Here is a 14153-nt window from a genome sequence, read left to right on the forward strand (position 1 = left end):
GCTGAAAGGTGCCAAGGGATGGCACTTGTCTCATAAGCCGACAGACAAAGTTCTCAGCGCTTTCAGCTATGGTAGTATCTAATGGAGGTGCATTCTTTATCCCCAGTATCTCTCTATGTAATTGTCGCAAGTCCAATGAAACATTTTCTGTATGCCATATGCCGAATAGATGTCTCTGAATTTGTTCCCAAATAAACTGGCTCTCGTTATAATGCTTAGAAGTAACATAAATCCATTGATATTCAACATGGCATCGAAGCTGATTCCTAACTTTTAAACCTTGAACTTGTTCACCTAGGACCTGAACCACATCATACAGGGCATTTAGCTTCTCTTCAAATTTTCTATCTATATTTTCTTGGGCTCCTAATGCTTGGAAGACTTTTCTCGACAGATCATTAACATAATGTGCTGTTTGAATAGTCTGTGCCAAAGCAACAAGGGTAATAAGGGCTGTGATTCCAGCAATCAATAATCCTACAAATCTTTTGGTATGGGCTAGTGCTGTGTTAACCTCATTCCATATCTGTAATCCCTTTTTTTCATACCAAGGTCCTGTAATATTAATTTGTATCATTACAAAGGCTGGCTGATACAGCACTACAATTTTGGTATCATCCTCAACTGAGATAACACAGTGAGATTATATTTGATACAAGAAACATTATATACAGAGTCATGGACAGTAATATGAACATTCCCAACAAGCGATGCATAAGGCTCAGGAACACATGCAGTAATTTCCATGATCTTTAGATAGGAGCTGCCCCTAGCTATGGCCAAAAAGGGCCCCATACTAGCACTTAGTTTCCACAAATCAGTCTGATAAGTCTTATGGTCTAATGTCCATAGCCCTTCTACAAATCCTTGCAAGTTGTCTTGAGGGTTGGACTTGTTTACCGGTATCCAATCATAAATGCTGAGATTAAGTCCAAGTATCGGTATTTGAGTCACATTGTCCCCATAGCACTGTCTCCATGGAAGATGTCGGGTCGCAGGATGCTCTGGGTGCTCAGATTCACTCAGACGTAGCCTCTTCATTCTTTTCCTCTAGGCACTGGTCCTGTTTGGTGTACCAGCCTCTCTGGGAGCCAGTGTGGACTTTCAGCATCCTCTGGGAAAACACAAACATGCCCTCTTCCCCAGATTAGTACTGGATCTGGTCCTGACCATTGCCCTGTAAGAGGGCCCTTCCAGTGCACTTGTGCATAGGTGTGCTGGGATGTTGTACACCAAAACTTTTGAGCCGCAGATTTTCCATGTGAACCCAAATTTAAAAGATTTAAAATAAATAAAACATGGTTAATATAATTTTGTGGTGTTGGGGGGTATAGTTCCCCCCTTTTTATTTTTTTGTAATTGCTGTTTCAGAGTACTATTAGCTCTTTCCACAATACCTTGTCCTTGAGGATTATAGGGGATTCCAGTTTTATGAACTATACCTAATTGTGTACAAAATACTTGAAATTTTTTCCCAGTATAACCAGGCCCATTATCAATTTTAAGACTTTTGGGTTGTCCCATAGTGGCAAAGCATTTTAAACAATGGGTGATACAGTGTTTACTCACCTCTCCGGATTGTAAAGTGGCCATTAGAAATCCGGAAAATGTGTCAATAGTAACATCTACATACTTTAATTTTCCAAAACTAGGGACATGAGCCACATCCATTTGCCATAAATGATTGGGCAATAAACCTCAGGGATTAACCCCCCAATTGTGGCACAGAGAGTAATTCCTGGCAGGACTAACATTGTTTGACTATTTGTCTAGCTGCTTCTTTGGTAATTTTAAACTGGAGTCGGAAGCTGTTACTATTCGGATGATGGATGGCATAAGATTGCTCTGCTAATTGTTCTTGGGTAAACAAAATTTTTCAGGCCTGATCAATTATCTCATTGCCTTGAGCCTAAGGTCCAGGTAGACTACTAGTGTGAGCTCAGATATGGCCAAAATAGTATTTTTCAGTCCTTTGCTAAAGTTCTTTTTGAATAGCTCTAAATAGACTCTGAACATTGCTGTTAGAGGTTCCTATAAAAGGAAAGGTTTCTATAATTGTAGTGCCCTAACTATATACTGACTATCGGAGTACAGACTGAATCTTTGATCAGACACCTTTTGAACAGCGGCAAGGACAGCTTGCAGCTCTACCTCCTGAGCTGAATGGTATCCAGTTTTCTAAGTAATAGTTTTTCCTAGTATAGTATAAGCTGCAGTTCCATTAGAGGGACCATCAGTGAATATTAAAAATGCATCTGTTAATGGCAGAGCAGATATTTTTCCAGGGAAAATAAACTGATATAGGCCAGCAAATTGCAACAATTTATTATGGGGGTAGTGATTATCTAACTTCCCCATATAGTTGGCAAGAGAGATGGCCCAAGTATTACTGTGCTTAAATAGCCAATCTTGCTGCTGTTTGGAGAAGGGCAGACAAATAAAATGAGGTTCCCTTCCTAATAACTGACAAGACTCTGTCCTAATCATATGATGACAGCACTGCCCCCCAGCTTCTCCGCCAGAGTGCAGCGGTCCTTCACCTCCTCGTAGCAGTTTGCTTGTAATTCATGCTTGATCTCCATAAGCTTCTTCTTAATGGCATCCTTGGAGCTGGCGTAGATCATTTTGCTCTTAAGAGGCGCAGACTCAGGGGCCCAGAAGATAAATACCAGGTCCTCCTCCTTGCTCTCCTTGGTCTCATAGGTTGCATCATACAGAGCATAGTGGCAGTCTTTGTCCAGCAGCATCCTGACGAAGGTGGCGTAGGGGTCATCCACTGTCTGGCCCACATTACCGACCAGGATCTCCTTGCCCTCTTCTAGAATGATGTTCTTCTTGTTTTTGCTCAGGCAGAAGAGCACCACCTTCTTGCACTTCTTTACCTCCTCTGGTGTGGAGGACTTAAGTACTTTTCATGTCATTGAAAACTTTGATGACTCCATCAGAGACAGCCACACCAGAAGCCATGTTTCTGGAAGCTAAAGGAGATAGCAAGTAGAGCCTGGAAGGACAAGAGCCGCTGCAGCTGCTGCCGGGATCAGACTGATCCAGGGTGAATTTGAGGGGGCTAGGTGACCGCTATCTAATTGTTCCTGCACCAATAGTTCAGCAGCCTGAATTTTCTCTTCATTTAAGGGCCATTGATCAACCTAGACTGGCATATTACTTTTCCATGTAATAGGGTCAGCATGAGTTGCAGGAAAATCAAAGGCTCCTCCTAAAAATACCCTAACTCTGCTCTAAGTGGTCGAGCCTGGGCTGTAAAGGTTCTGTGATTCCTTGGCCTGATACCCCTAGGCCTTGCTGAGGTAGCAACCCTTGATCAAACATCTGCTGTGTGACCACAGCACTAGGGCTGTAAATATACTCTCCCATTTCTTGCATAACATCCCTTCCCCATAAATTCACTGGCAGTCCTGGTAACATGTATGGCTGGAAACTCCTGCTATGACCCTCCTTATCTGTCCAAGATAATAATCCACTACTCTGCTCAGGGGTATGAGCTTAACCAATTCCCTGTAAAAATGTAACAGCCGCCTGTTTTGGCCACTGGGGAGGCCAGTGCTGTTCTGATATCACAGACGTATCTGCTCTAGTGTCTAATATTCTTTTAAAAATTTTCCCATTGATATTTAAAATTAACTCTCGTCTTTCTTGTTTGATAGCTTGTACCCAGTAAGTACCTGAAGAACCAAAACCTTGTTCTCCTCTTTGATGACCAGCTTTAGTCTGTCCAGTTCTCACTAATGGAAGTAAAACAAGCTGTGCTATTCGTTGTCCAGAATGGATGACTGTTATAGAATTTGGAGAATGGGTCATGACTTTAATCTCTCCAGTGTAGTCCTGATCTATTACCCCTGGGGCCACTAATAATCCCTTCATAGTCGTGCTACTTCTTCCTAATAATATCCCCACCATCCCTGGAGGGAGGGGTCCATATACCCCTGTGGGGAGAGCTTGCATTCCCATCTCAGGAGTTAGTACTGTATAGGTGGAGGCACTGAGGTCCAATCCTGCGCTCCCTGAGGTTGCTCTGAATAAGTCACAAACGGATTTCCCCTTTTCGTTTGGGACTCCCCCTGTAGGGACTGTCCCTGGATTGCCCTGTAACATTGTTGCGGGGCTTGGGGCTGGCCCCTCTTCCAGTTTCCCTGAAGGGGAGGCAGATGGTTCCCTTGCAAATCAGTAATTGACTTGCAATCCTTTGCCCAATGTTTTCCCTTCTTACAACGAAGACATATCCCCGGTATCTTTGCCTGATTGTTATTGTCTCCCTGGCGATTAGGACTTTGGGCAGCTCGATGTCCCATCTGTCTGCAGGAGTAACAACTGCCAGGGGGACCAGCAACTCTAGGATTTCCCGTTTTCTTCTGCTGTTGCTGGAACAGGACCTCTTTGACTGTTTTTCCTTGAAGGGCTGCAGCCAAATTGATACCTTGTACATATGAAGGTCCTATATCTGAACACAATCTTACATAATCTATTTTTTTTTAATTGAATATTTGCTACTACCACCAAGATCTGCACCTGTAGCAGCTCCACCCGGGGCCGCACCCTAGGCTTCAAGGCTCACCGCAGCGGCCCTCCTATTCGTCGCAGCGTAGCCTGCGCTGGTGTGGGGTGGATGAGCGCCCCATGCTCTTGTCCACCTTTCTCGTTCTCCGACCGACCGACCACCAGCAATGGCTGGGTATGGGCCCGATGCTCCAGCGCCATCCATTTTCAGGGCTAGTTGATTCGGCAGGTGAGTTGTTACACACTCCTTAGCGGATTCCGACTTCCATGGCCACCGTCCTGCTGTCTATATCAACCAACACCTTTTCTGGGGTCCCATTTTTGTCGCTGACAAGTAAGTGCTGCTGGTCGTCTCCCGGCTTGTCTCCTGAGCTAAACTCGTTCATCCTGAACATGAACTCATCCCACAGTGCCAGTTCTGCTTACCAAAAGTGGCACTGTCATTCCACGCCTGGCTCCATGCCAGCAAGCCGGGCTTCTTACCCATTTAAAGTTTGAGAATAGGTTGAGATCATTTCGGCCCCAAGACCTCTAATCATTCGCTTTACCGGATAAAACTGTGTGTTTGCGAGAGCGCCAGCTATCCTGAGGGAAACTTCGGAGGGAACCAGCTACTAGATGGTTCGATTAGTCTTTCGCCCCTATACCCAGGTTGGACGACCGATTTGCACATCAGGACCGCTACGGACCTCCACCAGAGTTTCCTCTGGCTTCCCCCTGCCCAGGCATAGTTCACCATCTTTCGGGTCCTAACACATGCGCTCATGCTTCACCTCCCCTGCGAGATGGGCTGGTGGTGTGCCCTCGGTGGACTGGAGAGGTCTCGGGATCCCACCTCGGCCCGCCGCCCACCCCATTGCACCACCACTGCAGCTTTCATGTGAGCCCCTGACTAGTGCACACAAGCTTACATAATCTAATATGCTTCCTTTTTTTTTGAAATGGTCTAAGGCAGTGATTCCCAAAGTGGTCTATATCGACCCCCAGGATCTATGACAACCTGCAAGGGGTCTACATCAGCGAAAAAAAAATTTGGGGGTCCATGAAATGAAAATGGGGGTCCACGATAGTGGATCTCAACATACACTGATAGTACCTATTTACTTACATCATATTATCTTATAATATAAAAACATATAAATTATTTATAAAAGTACCTATGAAGTAAAAAATTTATTATATATGTTTATAAAATTGTGTAAGTTGTAGAATAAAAACCTGCACATAATGATATACCAGTATCATCTTGTTACAAGCATACGCGCAGTAAACATTCTTGCCAATTTTTGTCTCAAAGCTTCGCGAACTTGCACCGACTTGTTCAATTCGTCACTCTATAAATATGAATGTGAGAAAAACACGTTCATTCGTTTCCTGAATCTTGAATAGGAAAGTGCTGAGAAAATATTTTTAAAAATATAAACTGGTAGTTTATCATACAAATTATAGTGAATCAGTGTTATTTTGTTTGAGAATGCCGGAGAAAAGTAGGTACATTATTTTTTATTAAATTTTAACACTAAACTTCACTACAGTTAGAAATTTACAAAAAAATCAATATCAGGTAAGTAGGGGGTCTACCCAAAACCGAAAAACATGGCAAGGGGTCTACGGCACAAACAAGTTTGGGAACCTCTGATCTAAGGGCTGCTTGACAAGCAGAATTAGCATTCTTATAAGCCAATTATTTTACAAGCATCATGCCAGCATCACTGTCATTAACAAGCTTCCTAGTAGCCTCCAAAAGCCTAGAAACAAAATCTTGATATGGTTCATTGGGACCTTGTCTTAATTTTGATAAATCCTCAGTCTTTTTGTTGGAGCTGGGCAGTCTTCGCCATGCTCTCTGGGCTGCCGCATTTATTTGAGAATAAGCTCCTGGCAAATAGTGCAGCTGCTGATCAGTGGCCCTATACGCCCCTTCTCCGGCCAGCATGTCAAAATCTATAGGGTTGTTCTGTGCCCTATTAATATCTGCAGTGGACTGACATTGCTCCACAAATTCCGTTTTCCACAGCAGATAATCCCCTCCACTTAAGCAGGCTCTAGCCAGCTGTTTCCAGTCATTAGTGGGCAGAGCCTGGGTAGCTAATGCTTCAAGCATCGCCTCAGTAAACGGAGCAGTAGGTCCGCACTGAGCGCATGCTAACTTCAGGTCCTTGAGCTGTTTAAATGGAATAGGCTGATGATACCTCTGACCATTGTCTTCTAAAACTGGATAGAGATTAAAACCTCCTAAATCTTCATTATTGCCGGCTGCTCTTTGTAAAGACATTTGCAAAGACGAGGGCCCTGGTGCCCAAGGAAAGTCTCCGTTATTAGTAGATGGTATTGTCAACGGCTTTGGCTCTTTGGACTCTTGGGCTACTGCAATAACCGGAGCTTTTGTCGGCGGGGGATCTAATCCTGCCAGAATGGAAGGTTTGTCTGCTATGTCATCACCTAGGTCTATCCTTGGTATATTCAAAGGTTTAACTTCCTTGGGTATCCGACCCAAAAGTTCTTTAACTGTATTATGTAAACCTTCTAAGTAATTATCTAAATCCTTTTCCCACATAGGTTCCTGGTTATTCTGTAAAGTCATGTCTAACATCCATGGCCCTGGGTCATCATCATCATGATAATGAGCAGCTGTGCCCTCTAAATCGTCCTGATCCTGGGGGTATATTCCATCAAAGGGATCCTCATAATAAGGTTCCTGAGTCAACAAAAGCTCCTCCCAAGCTGGCCCATATGGGTTTTCTGGAGGAAGAGGAGGAGGCAGCCACTCCTCTTCATTGGGAGCATTAGGCATTACCATTTCTTCCTCCTTCAAACTTGGCAAGGAAGAGCTCTCAGCTTTTGCCAGCCCTGAAATATAATGGCAACCATACTTTGGTAAAAACTGCTGTTTGAATTTTAACCCTGCTAAGTCTGGCTCTTGCATCTGATTAAACACAGAATTCTTACCTCAGCTTCCAGGTGGAGGCCTGGAAGCTAAGGCAATTTTCCCTTGCCTGGGACCAGGACCACAGAGATTGATTCCCACTAACTCAGTAGCTTCAGGGATAGAAACTGTAGATAAACTTTAGAGACTACCCGCTGAGCTCTGCTTCTGTGTTATCGTTATCGCAAGTTAGGGCCACATTCCAATGTCCAGCAGAATGTGACTGGGAACCAACCCTGCGGGCTGTCCCCAGTCTTTAGAATTTAGTCTTTAGGATTTAGGAACAAAAGGAAAATTCTTGCAGTTTAAACCTTTAAAAGGAATTGCCTACCTCTGAAACAGTGCAGTCATTTGGAGTCCATCTGCGTGTGGTGCTCTGTGGCTGTCCTGGCCAGTCAATAAATCCTTGCCTGCTTTTTAAAATTAATTAATCAGCCTCCGGTGGTCTTATTTTTGAACCTAGGGTTCGACCCCACAACAGTTGGAGGCCCCCAGCGAGATACCCGAAAGAGAGGAGAGAGGGACCCCCAGAAGGGGCAGGAGGCTTGTCCTCTACAGGAGGCTCTCCCTCCTTTCAGGGACCTTAGCTGGAGAAGCTGCAAGGATTTATTGAAAAAGGGAGACCGGTCTCATAAGGTAAGGTGCCCAGGTTATGGTTGAGATCTCAAAAAGGGTAAGGGTCCTTGGAGGGCTGGACGCGGCTTAACCTCCAGACTCTAGTTGGAGGACACGATGGTTTCCTCGGCTCAGGGGAGACACTACGGTGTCCTCGGCCCTAGATGTCCCGACGGGTTGTCTTGTGTTTTGTTGTGTTTGTGTCAGGCCTTTTGTTTTGTGTTTTGGTCTCCGTCAATATGTTCAAGGTTCGTTTATGTCTCCATGTTCCCCTCTACAATGTTTTTTGAAAAATTTCCAGGACTTCAAGAAACTGGCAGATGAATATGGCTCTTATGTTAATGCTTGTGATTTAACCACTCTTTTTCCTAGGTCAACACCGGTCTGTAGGATAACTTTCCCCTCACAGTTCCTAGAGTATTAGTCTTATTTCCTTTGTCCAACATGAGTGCCATTTCTGTTTTGCTGAAACATTGTAATGTTACTTGTTTACTGAAAGGGTATAAGTACAGACGTTTGTTTGATATTTTGTTTATCTACTTGGGTATAATTATTTGTTCATATAAGTGTGAAAATCTGTGGGGGGGGGGAAGAGAAAGAAAGAAACCTTTAATTTGTTTAAAGCTGAATGCTCTGACAGCTAGCAAACTGCCCAGAGTGGCCACTGGGATTCCTTTTTCCCAGGGGTGCTTTGCTTTCTGTCAGAGGGGAATCGGCCCGCCTAACAGGATTTATATGTTTATTAATTTGAAGTTATGAAGTTGTAATAATTGTGGTACAAAAAGTTAAAAGCATAGACCAAATTCTAACGTTAACTATTTACAAGAAGGAAGCTTGAGCTGGCAAAGTTGCCAAGTCTGCCCAGCAAGCTCAAAAAACTAAATGAATCTTATTTCTGCCGCCACCCAGTCTTGATCAGTGGTGGAGGAATGGTCTCAGAACTGTTTGTTTCAATTGGCCATTTAAGTTTAATGTAATTAATGATTACAGTACATTGTAAAATCTTTAAAAGAAAAGGAAAATATTTTGTGGGCCACTTGGTCCTTGTGTATGTGTCAACTCTTAAGTTATAATTTTAAAATCAGTAAGAGGTTTTCAGAAATGTCAGGGAGTCTGATTGCAGTATAGAGGTCACTGGTTCCCCCCATGTCACCTGCATCTGCAGGAGGCAAGCGATTTTTCTAGAGGACTGCCAGATGAAAATGCCTCGCCTATGTGGGAGCACTTCCTTCACCACCTAGGACCATTGCACTCCCTGCCTCCGCCCACCTGGGTCTAATCCCTCCAGGGGTTGTTTAGAGTAGCTGGAAGCAGAGGCTGCACTGTGTGAGGGAGAGGGGAGAAACTTCCCTGTGACCCCCTGTACCCCAATGAAACCCCAAAACCCCCAGTGACTGCTTGGACACTTTTCACCGTGTTCTATTAGGGGGATTTAAAGGTGCAGTTAGAAATTCTCCCATTCCCCTTTCAGAATCTGAGATCTTTATCTGTAGGAAAAATGTGGCAGTTTAAATTTCAAGCAGCTGGAGACCTTTGGACAGAGTGCTGGATCTGCTCCCTCTTCCCTCTGCCTTTTCTAAATATTTTAAGTAATGGGGGGTTTTGAGGCATGGTTTTGCATTTTTAGAGAACATAAAAAGAAGATTTGAAGGCTAATTTAAAAGAATGAAATTTTTATGAAGGTTGTGCATGTGATGAGAAGGGGAACACAGAAGGGCTGAAAGGAAGAGAAGGCCAACTGGAAGGGAGGACACCCTGGCAGGTTAGCTGGAGTGGCAAGAAGGGAGACTTAGACTCCAAAGGTTTTGTTTTTTTCTAACTTAGAAAAAGAGGACCGATAGGACCGGGGCTCCTTTCCATTAAGCCCCCATGGATTACCTTACAAGTGAGAGGCAAACCTATTAGTTTCCTGGTGGATACTGGGGCAGTCTATTCAGTCCCCATACATCAGTCCAAGGAGCCACCAGACAAACTGACTTTCCTTGGACATCAAGAAGGACTGTAGACCTAAGAAGGAACACATACTGGAGGAACGCAGCCGCTAAACTGCACTGAGGTAGAACAACGGGCCTTTGAAGAGCTAAAGAAAGCTCTCGTCTCAACACCTGCCCTAGCCTTGCCAGATGTCATGAAGCCCTCACCTGAGTGAGGTAAGGGGCATTGCCAAAGGGATTCTCACTCAGACTCTAGGTCCCTGGAAGAGACCTGTGGCCTATCTGTCTAAGAGGCTAGACCCTGTGGCAGCAGGGTAGCCAGTGTGCCTCTGGGCAGTGGCCACCACAGCATTGCTGGAGGAGGCAGATAAACAGACTCTGGGCCAGGAGCTAGCCCTAATAACATCCCATGCTGTTTGAGGCTCTCCTTCGAGTGCTCCAGAGAGATGGTTGTCAAACACCCGAATCATCCAGTGCCAAGCTCTTCTCCTGGACCAGCCCTGCATCCGGTTCCATAAGACACTGGCCATCAACCCTGCCAGCCTGCTTCTAGATGATCCAGAGGAACCCATTCATGACCGCATAGAGGTAACAGATGCAGTACTGACAGATGTCCTGCCGTCATCACCAGATGAGGTACTGTACACTGATGGGAGCAGTTATGTTTAGGATGGGATATGATATACAGGAACAGCAGTAGTCACCATGGACCACACCATTTGGGCACAGTTCCTGAACAGAGGAACATCAGTAAACTTTTGGCCTTAATCTAGGCCCTTTGATGGGGACACAGTGTCATCCACCGGGAAAGAGGGTTACCAACTCCAGCCAGAAATGACATTATTTTAGCCTTATTTGAGGCCATCTGACTCCCCAAAGCAGTTGCAATAGTGCACTGCAAAGGACATCAGAAAGGGGAGACAATTGATGCCAGAGGAAATAGAGCCTCAGACCAAACTGCTAAGGAAGATGCCCAAAAACCAGTGGGGCCTTTACAAGACTTAGTAACCCTGCCGGACCCCGACATACACCAAACAAGAGGAGAAATTGGCTGAACAGAAGCAAGCCATCAAAGGACCAGATGGTTGGTGGGCCCTACCAGATGACAGATTGCTGGTCCCAGAGGCTCTAAGTCGGACGATAGTTGCCCAGTTACACCAGGTCACCAAGACTTCTGAACTTCTGTGAGGCAGATACTACAAAGCTTAGGTAAGGTAAAAGCATAGTCACTAGAAGTACTGTCTGTGCAGAGGTAAATGCTAAGCAAGGTAAATGCTAAGAGGGTCCCCCTGGGAATTCGGGCCCCAGAGAAATTCCCCAGGAGAGCAATAGGAGGTAGATTTCGCAGAGATTAAGCCACCAGCATTAAGGTACAAGTACATGCTAATTTTCATAGACACCTTCTCAGGTTAGGTTGAAGTATACCCCACTAGGATAGAAACTGCCTTTATAGTAGTCAAGAAATTACTCCAGGAGATTATACCTAGATTAGAGCTGTCATAGGATCAGATAACAGCCCAGCCTTTGTAGCAAGGTATCTCAAAGTATAACTCAAGCCTTAGGACAGGCATGAGCAGTACTCTAAAAAGTTTAATTAAATTTGTCCTGAAAACCGGTGAAAATTGGACCAACCCCCTGCCCTTCACCCTCTTCTGGGCCAGGTATACCCTCTAACGGGAGAGGTTCCCCCCCACACTCTTTTTTGAGATCATGTATGGTAAAGTTCCTCTCCATCCTTGCCAGGGTCAGGGAGAAACAAAGCTAGAATTCATAACCATTCCCTTGCTCAAGTCCTTACAGGCTCTGCAGTTTACCCAGAGAGCCACCCATAAGCTTGTTCCAGATGCACTGCCGGTGCCCCCCATGGACCCTGTACACCCCTTCCAGCCCAGAGACACTGTGTGGGTAAAGAAGTTCACTGCCCAAGGACTCACCCCAACCTGAAAGGGACACTACACTGTTACCCTGAGCACGCCCACGGCTGTTGAAGTAGATGGCACCCAGACCTGGCTATACCACTTCCAGCTCCTGCACAGAAAACAGCCTGTATCTTGGCAACCAGCGGCCTCACCCAAGAGATCCCTAGCCTGAGCTCCACACAGGCCAGGAGGAGACTTGATTCCTGCAGGAGGGGAATTGGACTTCAGAGAGGACAGTACTAATGGGGACTGTGGTACTAGGGGTTTTGGTTAACTGTAAGAACATTCTTTCTAGCCAGTGAGAAAGTCCAGGTCTGAGAAAGACTAAATGTGCTATGAAACTAAAAAACAAAAACAGAATAGAGAATGCCCTTAAAGGAAATTGGATGAGTCAATGATTTGACTATGTACGTAAAACCAGTGGGGAATGAAATATAGTGGCAACCATACTTTGGTAAAAACTGCTGTTTGAATTTTAACCCTGCTAAGTGTGGCTGTTGCATCTGATTAAAACACTGGGTACTTACCTCAGCTTCCAGGTGAAGACCTGGAAGCTAAGGCAATTTTCCCTTGCCTGGGACCAGGGCCACTGGAGATTAATTCCCAATGACTCAGTAGCTTCAGGGATAGAAACTGTAAATAACCTTTAGAGACTAACGGCTGAGCTCTGCTTCTGTGTTATTGGCTATTGCAAGATAGGGCCACATTCCAATGTCCAGCTGGATGTGACTGGGAACCAACCCTGCGGGCTGTCCCCAGTCTTTAGAATTTAGTATTTAGGATTTAGAATTTAGAACAAAGGGAAATTCCTGTGGTTTGAACCTTTAAAGGGGACTGCCTACCCCTGAAACTGTGCAGTCATTTGGAGACCACCTGCGTGTGGGGCTCTTGTGGCTGTCCTGGCCAGTTGAATAAATCCTTGCCTGCTTTTTAAATTAATCAGCCTCCGATGGTCTTATTTTGAACCCAGGGTTCGACCCCACAACACTGTTAACAAAATAACAAACAAAAAAGCATTGAAAGCTGTAAAGAATTTTTGTGAGTTTATTTGAACCAAACTGTCGACATATGCCGGGAAGCAGAACCCCAATGGACTGAGATAATGCTTCAAAGAATGGCAGGTTACATTTCTATTTATACATTGCATTCAAAGGAGGGACATAGGTGGGTTACATGAAATTCATTGGTGATGGACTAAAAGATGCGGAAGAAAGCAAAGTGGTGGGAAACCCCTGGGATTGGATAAAAAGTAAAATGATGGATGTGTACTTAGGTGAGTGTGGGAACAATTAACATGATAACAAAGGAATTTGAGGCATCTGTCCTGGTGCCCATCCCATATGGTTGTGCCCCAGGTGCTCCAGAAAAAGGGAAGTTACAAGTTACCCAGACAACTCATAGATGTGTTATCTTAGAGGCTGGAAGGCAAATGGGCTCAGTAAAGAAGATCTAAGTTGATTTTTTTCAGGTGAAATATCGGTCTAGGACATGACTACCCATTGTAACCTGTTTGTAGTTAGATATTTAATTTTCAAACCATCTTTTGTGGTTACTTTATTTTTTTAAAGAAATCTTTATTGTTCATCTTATTACTAATGTTCCTCATCCCCGCCTCCATTGCTCCCCCTCCACCAGGTTCTCACCCCACCCTCTGCCCTTTCCCCACCCCCCATTGTCCTCAATCCATAAGTGCACAGTTTAAGTTCAGTCTCTTCCCACACATCCCTCTCACCTTTTCCCCGAGAATCATCAGTTCACTCCCCTTCCATACCTCTGATTCTATTATATTCACCAGTTAATATTGTTCATCAGATTTTTTTTTAATTCCCTTGGTTTTTAGATCACTTGTTGATAGTTTTGTGGTTATTTTATGTCTCTGAGTTTGCAAGGCTGCCACACAAAACTCCCCTGAGCTTGTCAGATTAGCATGTGGCTCTTTTCCTTCACAGAGCTAAAGGAGCCATGCCTAATCTCTCTGCTGTTGCTTGTTCTATCATAAGGGCTACAATTTTTTCATTATACCCAGGTTTAATTAATGTTCCCTCAAAATCTTTTCCAACAGGAAGTAATGAATCAAACACAGACCAAACTGGAGGCTACTTCTTGTTCCCAAATACAGCTACGCCTGGGACATCTTCTATAAAGACAGACCAAGGCATGATTTTGCTTAGAGGACTTGGAAGAAAACGTGATGTTCTCATTCACCTCGGTGTTGTTGACTCAATTCAATTTTAACACTATTCT

At 44.5% G+C, this 14153-nt stretch overlaps 1 pseudogene across 1 annotated transcript; it reads right to left on the bottom strand.

Moving 5' to 3' along the window:
- Positions 1-2483: 2483 nt before the first annotated feature.
- Positions 2484-3040, bottom strand: LOC311615877 (cofilin-1-like; annotated as a pseudogene). The gene has a single exon. The product of its transcript is annotated as a cofilin-1-like (transcript).
- Positions 3041-14153: the final 11113 nt, after the last annotated feature.

The sequence above is a fragment of the Pipistrellus hanaki genome, assembly GCF_964339955.1.
Source record: "Pipistrellus hanaki genome assembly, contig: scaffold_23, whole genome shotgun sequence".
NCBI lineage: Eukaryota > Metazoa > Chordata > Mammalia > Chiroptera > Vespertilionidae > Pipistrellus > Pipistrellus hanaki.